At 43.1% G+C, this 12,618-nt stretch overlaps 1 protein-coding gene across 1 annotated transcript in view; it reads right to left on the bottom strand.

Annotated features, from left to right (window-relative positions):
* Positions 1–12,618, bottom strand: part of LOC143984729 (H-2 class II histocompatibility antigen, E-S beta chain-like) — a 134,516-nt gene that overhangs the window by 17,615 nt on the left and 104,283 nt on the right. The gene's annotated exons all lie outside the window — the stretch shown is intronic.

Genomic DNA, 12,618 nt, shown 5'->3' with positions numbered 1-12,618 from the left:
TATCAAGTGCATTTTTGATCAGGGCCAATTGCCCACCAGGATACCTTGGCGAGCACCTACGGTAGGACCTGATGTGTGTCTAAGGGCTTGCTGACATCGGATGCCTTTATAGTCATCCAGATCACGTGATAAATATAGAAGAGTATCCATTTTTAGCAGAAGTGATTTGGTTGGCTGTAAAGCCACCTGTTTTCTTCTACCTCCTTCTTGGTTCCAGTTCTTAAGTTAATCATGTCATAATCAGGTTCTGCCTTTAATTACCAGTAACTAATTTTAAAGAAAAGCTTTATACAACTATTAAAAAATTGAACGTCTGCAGCTACAAACAATGAACTCCATGGAGCCAAGCATTGTCTTCACTGGAATGGATACTTCGCCAGGCTTGGGATCCCTGGAATTGCTATCTTGAAAGTGCTTCACAGCCAGCTCCCAACTGCATATGCACAAGATTGCACAGTGCTAGCAGACTGGTCCTGCAGCCTCCTCCATGTGATGTGCCACAGGAGGTTTTGAAGGGGGGGGGGGAAGGAGGTGTTTGGGTGATGGCTTTGGAGCCAAGCTGACATAATTCTTGCCTATATGAGAATTACAGAAGCGGGAGTGGGTACCTCTCAGAAAAAGCTACCCTCTCCCAAAAAAATAAAGAAGAGGAGGGAGAGAGGCAAATGAGCTATACTTTCAATTTTAAGTGAAGTCCACTTTAAGCTAAAAGTGAGTGTGTGTGTGTGTGTAAGGAAGCAGTTTTTCTAAATTCTAGTTTATATCAATATATCTTAAAAAAAACAAAAAAACAAAACAAAACAAACACACAACCATTAAAGCTGGATATATGTGGATTGAGATTCAGCCTTTTCAGTAGCGAGTGCCCCACATTTTGATCCATGTGTGGCTGTTCCCACTTGACAGAAGTAAATTCTTAGATCAACTTCTGTCAGAGTGGTCAGTTCACCTCCCTTCGTCATCATGCTGTGTGGTCAGTCTCCCCCTCTCCTCCTCATCCTGTCCGCCAGCTCAGTAGTCTGTGTAGTGAGAGCCAAGCTCTCCCCTACCCCTCCCCTCTTGCTGCTATTCCTGTAAAAGTAAAGTATATTAAATCACATAACCTCTGTTTTATGAAGATATAAAGCACTTTATGTCTGTTTTTTTTTTTTAAATTATAATCCTAAATATTTTCTTGCACAATGCCACTGTGCAGTCATGTGACCTCCCTTTTTGCACATTTCTTGCACATAGGGCAGCCCATTTAAATAAATGGGCTGCCCTAAACCCAAGCCATTGGAATGCACAGAAAATTGCACATTTGGTCACACCTCCTGATGTAAATAAGGGCCAATAAAAAAGGCCAACCAAAGAGAGACTGGCATTTTTTGGCAATGTATTTTTCTGCACAATTTCCTTTTAACACATTAGCCTTATACTGACAACAGTATTGACTGGTTACGTTGTGGCCGTACAGCTATGGGGGTTTTAGATGAATGAACGAATGGTATACAAGACTGGTATTCCATTGAGAGGAAACACTCTTGCTTATTAAAGAAAGGGATAAAAAACAGCACGGAGTCTGAAACAGCAAAAGGTTTAGCGCTGTCATTGACATTTTTCTTTTAACTACAAACATGGGAATGGAACATACAGCTGATTGTTGCTGCTTCTATTGCCAGTAAAGGTTGAAAGTAATCCCGTGGCCAGGCTATACAAATTTGCTTACAATTAGCCTCTCGGACATCTCTTGCTACAGGCCCTGTGGAAATTCACCCTTAAAGCTCACAACAGTAGCACTGAAGTCATCCTTTTAGCAGCTCACCTACCCTTGTTCCTCCTCGCAGCTGTGACTCAGCTTACCCTGTAGCCTCTCCCAACAGTGGTTCAGCAGCTCAGCTCACCCTGCTTTCCCTTCTAATAGTGCCACAGCAGTTAGGCCCCAAGAGCCATGCCATTAATACCAGAAGCAGCATGCAGCCCTTGGGACACAGTTTGGGCACCAGGGCTTTAAAAATGAAATGTAGTTTTTTTATTTTAGGATTTAAAGTGGTTGTAAACTCTGTTATGCCACATTTACCTACAGGTAAGCCTTTAATATATATGGCGACAGCGTCAGAAGACCAGACCAACGCTAGTAAAAGAGCTAGCAGAAGATAGCAGAGGCCCGGCAGAAGAACAAGACCCCCGAAGAGACGGACAAGACCCCGAAGTCGTAAGAAGACCCACCGGACGGCGGCGACGACTAAGAAGAAAGCAAGGCTCCTCCGTAAAAGAGCTAGCAGAAGATAGCGGAGGAGTCCGGCGAGAAGACCCCCCCCAAGACGGAAGAAGAGAAGACCACCGGAGCTGTCCAATAAATTATTTTGTTTTTTTATTTACACTTTTTTTCACCAGGTGAATGGGTAGGGGTACATCGTACCCCATACTCATTCACATAGGGTGGGGAGCCGGTATCTGGGAGCCCCCTTATTAAAGGGGGCTCCCGAATTCTGATAAGCCCCCCACTTGCAGACCCTGACAATCAATGGCCTGGGTTGTCGGGAAGAGGCCTTTGTCCTCATCAACATGTGCCCCCCCCCCCAAAGCACCCCCCATGTTGAGATGTGCTGATTTGCACACCACCCTGCCCCCTATCGCAGTTGGGAACAGACAGCTGCCAGACAAATATAGTGCTCTGACTGGGGGGTGCCACCTCATCCCTTTAAACCTGAACACATATGAATTACACAGGTTCAGAGGCTAATTGAATGCAGATAAGGCAGCAAGTGCATTTATTTACCCCCTTAATCAGCCACAGAACCTGTGTAATTAATATGGGTTCCCTTTTAACCTCCCAGGCGGTATGATTAGTTCTGGTTTTAGGTGCTGAAAGCGGTACAATTATTTTGCATGGTAATTTGGCGTTTTATATTGTAGGCCTGTAATTCTTAGGAATAACTCTCTTAAATCTGTTCAAACCAGAGTCTAGTAGACATCCCGGGTATGATAACGTTTAATATAATAACTATAAATAATAACAAGTAATAATAAAAATGATTCAATAATGTAATCAAATCCAAAAACAGAAATGTGCTCATTTGCAGAATTGTCACAGTCATTAGATTTAGTGTTTGATGATGGATCTCCCCACAAATCGCTATCGCTCAATTCTGCAAGTAATTCTAATTTATTAAAGCTCTTTTGACATAAAGGGACACTTTTTGGTTGCTATGGACAATCTCCAAATTCCAGGCAGAAAAAAAAAAACAGTATTTATAATATAAAAGTGCATGCAGGGCACTGGATAGACCACTAGGGACAAAGGGGATGTGTATTTTTTTTATAGAGTACTGTAATCTGTAAGATTACATTACTGTATGTGTATTGTCTGTTTTTACTTTTTTAAATTTGGCGCTGAACTCCGCTCCTGTGCGTCGCAACGTCGCAGGGAACGGAGCTCGGCGGCACTCGGGCACTGTGTGAATCGAGTGGAGGACGGCTCACACACACAGCGGGGGGACATCGCTGGATCCTGCAATGCGATCCCGAGTCTGGCTCGGGGTTATTGCTCGTGATACTGAAATTCCACCCCAAGCCAGACTCGGGAATACCGCTAGGGAGGTTAATGGGATGAGGTGGCAACCCAAGCTCTGACAGCTTTCCATTCCTGTGTGAACTTGCCTTTAAAAATCTCAATCCCAGCAAGTGGCTGGGGAGTGGGATTCTACCACACCCTATCCTGGGACCATAAGGCGAATGTCTAAGCAGCCTTATGCTGCCACCGGCACTGTGTAGTATTCAGCAGGCGGTACCGGCGCAAAAGCATTTTACTGAAATAAATTTGATAAAAATCAAAAAAATCTATTTAAATCAAAAAAAAAAAAAAATCAGATTTAGATTTTTTTTTTTAAATCATTAATTTTTATCCACTCTGATCTTAGCTGTTTGTGTGATTTTAAGAAGGGAGAGATCTTTTCAGATACCATTTACAAAAAGGTGTTTTAGATTCCTAAGTAATAGTAGTTGGTCAGCGGGATTGAGTGTAGAACAATCTCCAAGTGATACGGAACAAAAACAGGGGAGAGAGAAGTACAGGGATTTTTTTTTTTAAATCATCAAAACGGGAAATGCACAAAGTAGGGGAAAGGTAATAAAAAGAAAAAGGATAATAAGAAGGCCAGGAGGAAAGAAAAATAGGAGAAAAAAAAATGGGGATGAGTCAAAATTTTGATTATGAGAATATCATGCCACCTTCAGAGAGGTATTGCATTTTTGCCCCTCTCAAACTGGGCAGAAATTCAGTTTTTTTTAAATATAGGTTTGAGGAGGATTCAAAAGTACATAATACTGCAGCTGTGGGCATCATCCTGGTATAACCCCCAAAAGTCGAGGTCGCATATCTGCATACACTCGGAGGGAAGGGGATAGGCTCAGTCACAACCAACTAAAAACCATACTTTGCCCAGAAATAACACAAAGGCTGATTAAGTTGGAAAGGGCAAGGCCACAGCTTTATTGAAATTTTAAAACACAACAAATAAACAGTGCCAGTCACAGTTTTACTGTGAATACACATAAACAAAACTGTGCCCCACCGCAGCCAGCACCTACTCAACACCAGATTAAGGCTGGGTTCACATTGCAGCGATGCGGGAACGCCGCGAATCCGCAGCGTTTTCCCACATCACATGCCTCCCGCCGGCAGTTCACACTGCCCAATGGGGACTGCTGGGAGTGTCAGTGAAACCTTAATGACACCCCCAGATCAGTTCGCAAATCTCAGTGCGATCTGCAAACTCGCACAGGAATCGGATCGCATGGTGTGAAGACCCATGCTATCCGATTCTGCTGCGGACCAAAAAAAGGGTCCTGTGCGAGTTTGCGGCGGGAGAAATGCGAATTCAGCCATACTATCTGTATGGCTGAACTCGCATCGCACAGAGATCGGATGTGATTTGCACTGCAGTGCGGTGCGAATCACATCCAGTTCTCGTAGCTGCTCCAGTGTGAACCCAGCCTGAAGGCTGAGGTGAAAGATGTTAAGATATCAAAAATAATGTCATTCAAGTTGAGTTAAGTTTTAACAAAATACCGTATTAGTGCAAAATATTCTCGCGCCACAATAAATAAACAGCCTAAAAACAGAATAGAGACTATGGTTGCAGCAAAAAACACCGGCAGGGGTGCTAACCCTCCCCTAAATGTGTATAATACTAGATTGATAAGTGGTGTTGCGCTCCAAATAAATAATCAATAAATAGATATATGAATAAGCAAATAAGCTGAATAAAATAACTGAGTGCCATTTAATAGATATATAAATAAACTAATTGAAATGACTATGTGCCAGTGTAGTGTCACATTTTGCTGCCTATCACAGGATGCTGCGGAAGTGACGTTGCCGCCAGAAATTGCGTACTGCGCATGCGCGATGCGTTCCAAACACTCGCGCCGTGCGTTGCAACATAGTTTCAGCAATACAGTTCAGCGAAACCATCACATAATGTTACGGAGTCCCAAGTCCCAAGTTACAAGTCCCAGCAATGCAAAACCTACTAGGTAACAAGGGAAGTATTAGTGTTGTAACGAACGGCCCAGTGTTTGTGTTGTGTGTAACTTCACTTCCGTAACATTATGTGATGGTTTCGCTGAACTGTATTGCCGAAACTATGTTGGAACGCACGGCGCGAGTGTTTGGAACGCATCGCGCATGCGCAGTACGCAATTTCTGGCGGCAACGTCACTTCCGCAGCATCCTGTGATAGGCAGCAAAATGTGACACTACACCAGTAAGTGCATGTGTGCACAAAACTATAAATAGTAGTGTATATCTACACACAATTTTTTTTTTTAATCTTTATTTATATCAAAATTTTTTCCAAAACCAAGTAAATACATGTATGAAAAGGAAAAGGGCCATATTCATGCAAATACAATATATAACATACCAAAAGGAAGGAAATTATTAGATTAAACCTACACATATGTAATCTTTATATACCCCTCTACTTTCCCCCACACCCCCCCCCACCCCCCACCCTTGCCTTGTAGAACCGCTAGTGGGTTCCCTCTTAGTGACCGTTTTTTTTTTTTTTTTTTTTTTTTATTATTATAAACGGGATATTACTTTCTTCTGAAGTTTATTGTGTAATTTCCTCCACATATCTCCAGGTCAGTTTAAATTCTTCCCACGATGCCCATTTATTTGAGCCTCCCTCCTCTGCTGTTACGTCTGCATCCCCTTCGTTATAATTTTCTATTTTTTGTGTTTCATTTAAACGAAAAATCCAATCCGATATTTTAGGGCTCTCCTTTTCCTTCCATTTTTTTGGAATTAGATTTTTGGCGGTGTCTAACAGGGTTGGGATTAATGAGTTTTTATAATGCTTTATGGGTTCGTCTGTCCCATGGAATAGGACGGTCCACGGGTCTTCTCTTATTTCCTTTTTTGTTACAACTTTAATTATCTCTAAGATTTTTCTCCAGTAAGTTTTAATAATGGGGCAATCCCACCAAATGTGGGCCATAGTCCCAGTTTTTTTACACCCACGCCAGCAATCCGCCGATTGCTCTGATCCAACTTTGGCCATTTTATCGGGTGTCACGTACCACCTTGCAAGGCATTTGTAATTCGTTTCTATCAGTTTATTATCTACAACCCCTGAGTGAATTAATTTAAAAATCTTATTACGAGTTGATGTGCTACATTGTGACCCCAACTCTGATTCCCATTTATGGACGTATGGCGGGTCCCCCAATTCCTCCCCCTCAGAGAGGATCTTATATAAAAATGTAATATTTTTTTTTGATGTATCTCTCAGACATAGATGCTCCAAGGGTCTCAATTCCTCTTCACTCCGAATTGGCTGAGATAAAGTCGAAATGAAGTGACTAAGTTGGAGAAACCGCCACCCGTCCATTTTCATGAGGTCTGTGTCCAGACTAAGTGCTTGAAGTGATGCTATTTTACCATTAACTAATATATCTTTTAATTGTGCCGTATCTTTCCTGATCCAGTTACCCCCCACCTCCTGTTTACCCGGTGTGAAAAAATCATTATTTTTAAGAAAAATCAAGGGTGAATTGTACCCCCACTTATTTTGTGAATGTGTTCGGTCCCATATCTTTAATGCTAAACGTGTTATCTCGTGAGCGTGAGGTCCGATGGACCTAAACTGTGGGGGGTTCCATATCATGCGACCCAAACGTGCTTGACTCATTGTGTTCTCTACACTCACCCACCTCTTTTTATTTGCCTCTTTCGCCCATTCAACTACTCGAGACAGGACCACTGCATTGTAATATCTTTTTAAATCCGGGACAGACAATCCCCCTTGTCTTTTCCCCCTGCATAACACCCCCATGGCTATTCTCGGTTTTTTATGTTGCCAAATATATTTCGAAATTAAATTTTTCATTAATCTGAAATAGGCAGAAGAGAGCGGAATGGGCAGCATCTGAAACTTATAGATAATCTTCGGGATTAATATCATTTTAACTGCGTTAATACGCCCTAACCAAGAGAGGGGACATGCTGAGATTTTTTTTAATTCTCTTTTAATTTCATAAAGTAAGGGGATATAATTCTTCGTATATATTTTCCTAATGGTGTTCGATAGGTAAATTCCCAAATATTTAATCTCCTTGCGCCAAGGGAAACGGAATTCTGATCGGAGGTTCTCCTCTTCCTGTGTGCTGATATTAACATTCATAACTTCGGACTTGCTGAGGTTTATTTTCAAATTCGATATTTTGCCGAATTTTTCCAACACCCTCAGCAAGTTCGGAATCGTGATCCTCGGATTAGTTATAAAGAATAAAACATCATCCGCGTAAGCGGCTAATTTATGATCTTCCCCTCCCAGTTTAATCCCCGTTATATCATTATTTTTTCGGATATGGGTCAGCAACGGCTCCAAAGATAGAGCGAATAAGAGTGGGGAAAGTGGGCACCCCTGCCTGGTGCCGTTACCCATTTGAAAATAAGAAGAGGATTCTCCATTAATTTTGACGAAGGCCCGCGGGTGATTATAGAGGACCTGGATCCATTGGATCATTCTCGGGCCTATCCCCATAACTTCCAGCGTTTCTATCATGAGTCCCCAGTCTACCCTGTCGAATGCTTTTTCTGCATCTATCGACAGGAATAGAGCTGGGGACCCACTGTTTTTTAAGGCCTGGAGAAGGAGTAAGGCCCTCACCCCATTATCCCTTCCTTCTCTCTCAGGAATAAATCCGACCTGATCTGGGTGCACTAGATCGCTCATCTTGTTCTTCAGCCTGGCTGCCAATATTTTGGCGAATAATTTTGTGTCCGCATTCAATAGTGCTATTGGCCTATAACTTGAGCAGAGTGTATGATCCTTCCCTTCCTTCGGAATTACCGTAATTGAGGCCAATAGAGCTTCAGCCTTCATGTCATATTTTGTACCGAGCCCATTCAAATAGTGACATAATCTTGGGACTAAGATTTCCTTGAATTTTTTATAATAAAAAATCGTGAACCCGTCAGGGCCGGGGCTTTTGCCCGATTCTGTCTCCTTTAATGCTCGATATATTTCCTCCTCAGTAATAGGTCTATCTATACTGTTTCTTTCACTCTCTTGTAAATGGGGTAAGTTGGTATCATACAAAAATTCTTTAGTACTTTCCTTAACCCCTTTACCACACCTCCCTTTTTGGCCAACATTGTATAGGGCGCTGTAATATTGACTAAATACCTCCGCGATTTCTTTAGTGGTATGGACCGTCTTCCCATTCTTATCCTGGATTTTGTCAATAAAATTGGTCTCCCTCCTCCCTTTTAGTTGTCTCGCTAAGTATTTGCCTGTTTTATTTCTCCCATAGTATTTCTCTCTAGTTCTCCCTTCGAGTGTCCTACTTGCTTCCTGATCCAACAGATCCTTAAGTTCCTCCCTTTTATTGATCAATAGGTGAAGGTGTTCCAGATGTTGGTCCTTTTGCTTTTTATGCTCTTGCTCTAGTCTGTGGACTTCTTTAATCAGGTTCTCCATTCTCTGAATTTTAGCTTTCTTTTTATTTGTGCCAATGGAAATGAGGATACCCCTTATATATGCTTTATGTCCTTCCCATAGGGAGGCGCCCGAGATATCCCCTGTATCATTTGTCGAGAAGTAGAATTCTAATTCTTTCCGGATTATCTCAATGTTATCGTTATCCTGGACCAAATTTTCGTTTAGTCGCCAAGTGAAAGGTTGTCTGTATAGCCCTGGTATCCTCAACTTCATTGTCACAGGAGAGTGATCAGAGAGGGAGGCTATTCCTATCCCTGTCTCTACGACGTCCTCTAACAGCCTGTGATCCACCAATATGAAATCCAATCTAGAGTACGTCCCGTGCACTGGGGAGTAGAAAGAGAAGTCCTTAATTTTCTCATGTTGTATCCGCCAAACGTCCACCATTTGGTGTCGTTTAAGGCGTTGTTTCAGCATTTTCAAGGACCTCTCGTTCGTCCCCCTTGCCCGGGACGTGCTGTCCAAGGCGTTATACATGCAAAAATTAAAATCCCCTGCTAAGATTACATCGCCAAATTTGAATTCTGCTAGTCTTCGTAGGATCCGTTTCATATATCCCAAGGGGTTATTATTAGGACAGTATATGTTAGCGAGAGTAAACGCCCTATTTCCTAGCTCTCCCTTAAGAAACAGGTAGCGGCCCTCAGGGTCAGTCAATCTGTCATTCAAAGTGAATCGTGTGTGTTTCTCGAATCCAATTGCCACCCCCTTAGCCCTCCTAATGGGGGAATCCCCGTAGAACCATGTCGGGAATCTATCTGAATTAAGCTTAACATTCGAATCCAGGGAAAGATGGGTCTCCTGCAAGAATACTACTTCAGCTCTACATTGATGTAATTCTGATTGGAGTTTGTACCTTTTGTTTAGGGCGTTTAATCCTCTTACGTTGTAGGATATAAAATTCACCTCAGTCATCCTGTACTGACTACTGGGGTACTTAATCTATATTTGTTTATCCATCCCGTTCTTTTCATGTCCCTTTTGGTCCCCCACTCTACAAGGCAATTCACCTCCCATTCCACCCCCCGCCCCCCCGATCCCTTCACCCCCCCCCTCTCCCACCCCTGTCCCCCCCCCATCCCTTCACCCACCCCCCTCCCCCCCCCTGGCCCCGTCCTGGCCTATACTTGATTATGGGAGGCCCAGCCCCCCTCTACAAGTAATACCTTCTAGGGTGTGGCTCCAACTGCAGGCTTCCACTTCAACTCCCCCCGTCCCCCCCGCCCCTAGGGGTGGAGATTCTCCATCTCCTGACGGGGAGTGGTGGAGGCCGGGTCCGCCCCACCTATCCATCTTCCCCTCCAACCCAGCCCCCCGCCCCCCCCCCAAGTCCCCCCCCCCCCACCCCCACCCCAAAAAAAAAACAATATAGAGAAAGAAAGAGACAGAAGCAGAAATCGGTCAAAAACAGACTAAGAAACCAAGGGGCCCCCTCGTAAGGCGCTGGGGACCCCCACTTCCTCATTAATTTTCACATGAGTCTCAGGGGAGCTTAAGGGGTGGAATTCCCAAATTTTTGCAAAAAACCTCGAGATCCTCTAGGAACTTTAACTTATGAGTCCTGCCCTCTCTCTGAACAATCAGAGCTGTCGGAAAACCCCAGCTGTATCTTATATTGACATTTCTCAGATGTTCCAATAAGGGTTTGAGTTGTCTTCTCCGTGCCAAGGTCCCTGCGGAGAGATCGGCAAAAATTTGTAGAGTTGTCCCTTCGTATTGTAATGCGGGTAGACCTCTTAGTTTACTCCAGATCATGGCTTTGTCCTCGTAGAGATGAAATTTTACAATCACATCACGGGATATCTCTCCCCCCAGTCCTGGTGGTTTCCTTACTCTGTGGACACGATCTATCTTTAGATCTTCATCTTCCATTCTACCTAATAGAGGATTAAATAGCTGCCTCATCTTTGCACCGAGGTCTTCTCCTTGTTGTTCAGGTAAGGCTCTAATCCTCAGGTTCTGTCGTCTGCTCTGGTTTTCCTGTTCCTCCAGTCTATATAAAATGTCCCTGTGAGCCTCTTGCATTTTTCTGGACTGCGCTTTTAAGTCTAGTAGTTCCTGAGCCTGTTTGCCCAATAGATCCTCCGTATCTTCTATTCTCCTTAACAGGTGACCCATATCTGCCCTGACAGTTAAGATCTCTGACTTAATTAAATTTTCCATTTTCAAAAACATTTCTTGTATTTCGCCTTTAGTCGGCATTTGGGAGATATCTGTCTGTTCTCTATTTTTACCAACCATGTCTGACTCTGATTCTTCACCAGAGGAGTCGCCTTGGATCCCGGTTGATTTTCCAGCCTCCTTCCTCCTCTCTCGCTTGCTCACTTGTTTTTTATCCAGGCCTGGACTTTTTTGGCTTGTCTCTTTGAGATATTTCTGGATAGAGCTTGTATTTAAGCTCTCTTTAGGGGCTTTAGAGTCATTGACTTTTGGGTTTCTACCCTTCATGTTGTCCCTCTTATGCTTTCTCTTCCCCAGAGTTCCTTTTCTTTTGAAGGCACCTTAGAGAAAGGCTATGGGAATGCAAGTAGGAAACAGAGAAAAGGGGTGCAAGCGATGGAAAAAATAATAGAGTCAGGTCTTTTCCTCTGAGCTAGCCAATGGCCTGTCTATGGGACAGCGAGCACTCCCCAGGAAATCATTAAATATAGATCCCAGACCACGGTGGAAAACGGGGAGAACTACTGCACCTCTACTTAAGCAAGAAAAAAGGCCGGGGCGCCTCCCTTAACTGTTCGTAGCTATAAGCAGTAGAGATCAAGAGGAAAACAAGATAGAAAAATACTGCCACAACAGGCCACCAGAGGGCCCCTTTTCTCCCTCTCCACCCAGGTATACACTCCCCCCGAAGCAAAATGAGATTGAAAGTATGGTTTACTGGTTCTGGGGGATCAAGACGTAATTCATATGTAAAGTAAAAAGCTATATATCGACAGCCGTCTTCAGATTCCTGGACAGAACTTTTCAGGGCATAGAGAAACATATGAGTCTTGCTGCATACATTCAGAGTGCTGCTATTGCATAAATCATTTACATTTACTACCAACAGCTTGCTTGCTCCTTAGATGCACCTTCTCAGAACTTTAACTGGAGGATATATAATAGTCCAGGAGAAAAAAAACATAGCAGTTTGGAAGGGTCTGACCTGTTAGTAGTCTTCTGCATAGAACTTTTCAAAACGTAATTAACATGTAAAAGAGTCTATATGTCAACAGCCATCGTCAGAGTCCTGGGTGGAACTTTTCAGGGCATGGAAATGTATATAAATCTCAATATGAACATTCAGGATACTACTATTGAGCAATCAAGTTACTTTACAATCCAACAGCTTACTTGCACCTTAGATGCCCCTATAACTGGAGGATATATAACAGTCCAGGGTAAAAAAAAAAAAAAGAAAACCATAGCAGTTTGAGAGGATCTGAGACATATGAGTCCTACTGCATACATTCAGAGTGCTGCTAATGCCTAGATCATTTATATTTACTTCCAACACCTTACTTGCTCCTTAGATGCACCTTCTCAGAGCTTTGACTGGAGGATATATGATAGTCCAGGCGAAAAAAAACATAGCAGTTTGGAAGGATCTGACCTGTTAGTAGTCTTCTGCTTTCACAGGCTC

Source organism: Lithobates pipiens, unplaced genomic scaffold (genome assembly GCF_037356315.1).
Source record: "Lithobates pipiens isolate NorthernLeopardFrog02 unplaced genomic scaffold, aLitPip1_a1.2 Scaffold_1, whole genome shotgun sequence".
Classification (NCBI taxonomy): Eukaryota; Metazoa; Chordata; class Amphibia; order Anura; family Ranidae; genus Lithobates; species Lithobates pipiens.
This window is presented reverse-complemented; position numbering and strand designations above follow the sequence as displayed.